Source organism: Drosophila eugracilis, unplaced genomic scaffold (genome assembly GCF_018153835.1).
Source record: "Drosophila eugracilis isolate 14026-0451.02 unplaced genomic scaffold, ASM1815383v1 contig_2154, whole genome shotgun sequence".
Taxonomy (NCBI): domain Eukaryota; kingdom Metazoa; phylum Arthropoda; class Insecta; order Diptera; family Drosophilidae; genus Drosophila; species Drosophila eugracilis.
Window position 1 is genome coordinate 10,585,020 of NW_024573038.1, and position 4,577 is coordinate 10,589,596.

General features: G+C 40.6%; 3 non-coding genes across 3 annotated transcripts; all 3 read left to right on the top strand.

The window, feature by feature from the left end:
* The first annotated feature begins 3,314 nt into the window (after positions 1–3,314).
* Positions 3,315–3,386, top strand: Trnap-agg. The gene has a single exon. It is a non-coding gene; the product is annotated as a tRNA-Pro (tRNA).
* A 238-nt stretch (positions 3,387–3,624) lies between these two features.
* Positions 3,625–3,696, top strand: Trnap-agg. The gene has a single exon. It is a non-coding gene; the product is annotated as a tRNA-Pro (tRNA).
* An 809-nt stretch (positions 3,697–4,505) lies between these two features.
* Positions 4,506–4,577, top strand: Trnap-agg. Its single transcript has one exon. It is a non-coding gene; the product is annotated as a tRNA-Pro (tRNA).

Sequence of the window (4,577 nt, forward strand, 5' to 3'; positions counted from 1 at the left end):
GGCGAGTGTCCTGTGTCCACTCATCTTGATTACGAGGTGTAAATTTACTGACGCACATAAAGCCATTTGGCCGACTTTTCCCTCTCTCTCTCTGACCCTCCGTTTGCCATTCGCCGTACTCGGATCCCTAATCCTCGGCAGCTCAAAATCCAATTCATATATTTACCGCTCGCCAAGGGGAGACATTGGCATTATGAGCGTTAAGCTTTTCTGGCCATTTTACGCTTCGGCTGGGGGTAAAGCTTTATAAATTTTGATGATATGTGTTTGGGTGTGTGACTGGGTGTGTGTGTCTGGATTGCCGCTCATTTGTGCCCGGCTTCGTGGCTCAACGTGTTGCCGCTTAATGTGCGGGATTTGCTGGACTTTGCACTGGATGACTGTGGAATGGGATGTGCCAGGGTCCTTGAAATCCAAAGCAGTTGATGGCCCAAAGAGTTAAACGATAGCAGAAGTGAAAAAAAGTCGACTATGCTGGTCAGTTAGTTTCAAGTGCGGTTTATAACTGACTGATAGCTGAGCTCTAAAATAGCTTGGGTTATTTACCAAATGATGTTTCGTTAACATTAGGTTACACTTTAAAAAACCATTAAAGTTTTATTTCTGTTTTAAAATCTACCAATCTTATTTTTAAATCTTACAAAGAAAATCCCTGAACATGACATAATCTCTCTCATTTCACTTTCTCTGGATTCTCGAACTCTCTCCAACTCCACTTCTCCACCAGCACATTACCCACAAAGCCACCCATTGAGCCACTCTGAGTGTCTTGGCTCCTCGAAAAAAGATTGCAACATTAACACTTACTGCACACGTCCTCCGGCCAACACTCCCATTGCCCTCTCCTGATTCTCTGCCGGCAACCTTTGGCCCCTAGCACCACCACACATTGTGATGTGTGCCAGCTTCATCTTCAGCTTTAGCTCCTCCATCATCATCACCATCATCATCGGCATCATCAACGCCCGGCATCATCTGCGGCCTTTATCAATTCACCTTCTGCTGGCTGGTTCCTTCGGTGAGCCTCCTCTTCTGGCTGTTTACATAACCAAGGCGGCATGCCACTTTAGTGGGCGTGCCACAAAATGTAAAAAAAAAAGCAAAGAAAATAAGAAAACTAAGAAAAATGAGAAAAAATTGTGTTAAAATTAATGCACGACCGGTAGAGGAGGCTGCGCCCTCCGTACGCTAAGTAAACTGGCCTTTCATCGGGTTTTTGGCCATATATTTCCATTCGCCAGCCACCAATGTCGATCATCGAGCCAGAGATGCTGGTGTAGATTTTTCAAACCCATAATTACCAGCCTGTGTGTGCAAATATATATATATATATATATAGAAAATTGTTGAAGGCAGGCGTGCGGAGATCTAGCCACGTTTTCTGGCAGATCCGAGCATGATTTAAAGGGCAGTCGGCCCAGTCCTGTCTGTTGGCTTTGTTGTTGAAAGTGATTGTACTTTATAGATTGTGAGCCTTTGTTGACTTGCATTCTGCAGTGGTTGTTGTTGTAATCTCTGCATTTGCCAACGTTGTGCAACGTGTAAGACATGTTTGCCTTAGAAGCTGCATCTCTGGTGGCTTTTGGCCACGAGGAGCTGAAAGTGGCAGATGCCTACAAAGGGGGTTGAGTCATGCATGACAGTGAGCTGAAATTTTGGAGGAGGCCCGGGTCTTGCAGAGGGCAACAAAATTAGTTCGAAATGCAGAATGGCAACGAAGGAAGGAATGCTATATAAACCTTTTAATGGACTTTCGCTTAATTATGAACTTAAAAAAATTGTAAATTTTGAGAGGTCAACTACAAAGCCCCAACTTTAGACATCATTTATCCTTCAGAAAGACTTCCGACTTCAAATCCCATGATGAATCCATTACTTCTGGGCTTGACATAGACCATTTAAGCATTATATATATATAATTACGCCATCATTATTAAGTCTCTTCGGGCTCTTGGACGGAAATCCCCCAGTGATTTGGACCATTAACAATGCCACGGAGCTGTCACCTACAGGGCACCGGGAAGATCAACCCTTAAACCAAATGCGCAGTTTCCTGTGAATGAAAAATACACGTTTTCCCCAAGAAAAGCGATTCATTGAAGAGTGAAATAGCTGTAGAGTAAAGCTTTCTCTTGAAAACCTAATGAATTCAAATGAGCCACCAAAGTTCATGGCCCTTAAGGCACATTCACTTACTGCGATTGAGGATTTCGTGCCGTATTAATTAGGGGAACCACTTAAAACCTTTCTGTGATGGCTTGCAGTTAAAACAAGGCAGCGCTAAAATCATAACAGCTGTGACGTAACAAATGGCAACAACGGGGGGTTTCACGGGCTGCCCAGAAATCAACCACTTGAAATTCTTTTTTTTTTTTTTTTTTTTTTTTATGCCAGCCAGAATTGAGACATAAAACATTCTCGTGCGGGTTTTCCGGAATACCCCGTCAACCCCTAATGAAGCCATCAACTCACGTAACGCCGCCACAGTTGCCACCGAAAGTTTCTTCTTCCCTCGAATGTGTTTTTGACCATATAAAGGTTAACGAGAAGGGGCTTTTGATGTTGCCTAAGCATTTTGGCAAATATTTGCCCAAAGAACCAATCCATTCGGGGTTGTTTCTCAAAAGAAACAAATTGAAAACTTTAAAAGGCTGCCAAAAGACGCAGAAAAATCCAAAAACTCAATGCGGGTCACCCTTGATTTGTTCGAAACAGCAACGCAACAGCTTTCCCTAAAAAATAAAAGACCAATGCACTTTGTGAGTAGAGACCACAACAAATAATGTTAACGAGCCCGCGGTTCAGGCGATTACAATCAGTGACAGAAGGCAAACACAACCCCAAAAACGATCTAATCTCAAAAAAAAAAGGAAAAATAACCTAAAGAGATTTGCAAGGTCCAGTCCTGACCCATTGGCAGATTTTTGTTTCATCGTCCACCACCATATGGACATAAGCAATCAACGAAAATGTACTTGGGCATATGTTGTATAAAGTGCATTGAGGCAAGGGTTTCGGTGAGGAGGGTAAGCGGAGCTATTAACAGCTAATTGAGTACATTTATAGCCAGCCAAAAGCCACTATAAACTGAGTGCTTGTCAGTGACAATAGGGGATTTGTTTGCTGGCTATTAATGAGCCCTCCAACATTTGACATAAAAAACTAAACCAGTTTGAAATACACAAGCTAAAAGAAACTTTCGGTTATTTAAATTGATAGCCACATGCATCTCACGTTTTGACCAGTCTTATACTAAAAATTGGATTTTCGAACATTCCATTGATATGAAGTAGTTTGGCGGCCGTTGATCAACTGGCTCGTTGGTCTAGGGGTATGATTTCCGCTTAGGGTGCGGGAGGTCCCGGGTTCAAATCCCGGACGAGCCCAAGTGCAGTACATTTTTTATAAAAACGTATTTATATTTTTGATTATTTTATTTATGCGTTTAATTGCTATGACTATTTCTGTTAATATGTTAAAATTGTATATATTTTAACTTTTAAAGTAAAATCAACATTTTGGCTTTGTTTGCTTAAAGGTGGGCATAGAGACTTAATTATATTATTTAAAATTCATCGCAGTTTTTATTTACAAAAATGAATAATTTGTCTTAAATTTTCACCTGGCTCGTTGGTCTAGGGGTATGATTTCCGCTTAGGGTGCGGGAGGTCCCGGGTTCAAATCCCGGACGAGCCCAAGAAGATTGTATTATTTTGTTAATTATAATTTTATTTTGAGCTCCAAGAATTGCTGCATTTTTTTTTAGTTTTTTTTGTAGATATTTTAAGAATAGAGAAATATTACCAAGTCTAATTATAATTTCCATATTCTTGGATAACTTGAAATGAAAGAAATAATTAGAAACGAGAACGTATCTAGTGTTTACTTAGATAAAGTTCTTTTAAGATTAAACCTTTGGTAAAGTCCAGTAACCCTCAATGATATTCGATCTTTCAAATAATAACAATTACTCGGTTCCATGCCAAATTGGCCAGGGGTAAGCCGAGTCGGCTCAATTACAATTCCATCCAAAAAGAAGAAGAGACAATGCAGCAGACGGATTGTCAGACAGGAGCCACAGACACTGCAGACAGGAGCATTCAACTGCACGTGTCTGTGACTCTTTGGGGCAACTCCCAAGTGAAAGCCGACGACCTATGAAAAAAGGGTGCGACATACACTACAATATTGAATAGTATAGCAGATGTGATTATATAACATGTTGAAATATGATTTATACATTTTGTAAATAATATTAGACTCATATAGAGGCAGAGAATGGTTAAAGTTAAAGTGACTAAAAAAAATAAATCAATGTGAATTGTAAAGTTAAATCAGAAACTCGAAAAATAACCTTAAAAACTAAACCAGTTTGATGACAAAACTTCAATGGCCATAAAATTCAAAGCCACATGCATCTCACCATGTTTTAACCAGTCTTATATTCGAATTCGAATTTCGAACATTGCTTTGATAAGAGGTAGTTAAGCGACCGTTATTCAACTGGCTCGTTGGTCTAGGGGTATGATTTCCGCTTAGGGTGCGGGAGGTCCCGGGTTCAAATCCCGGACGAGCCC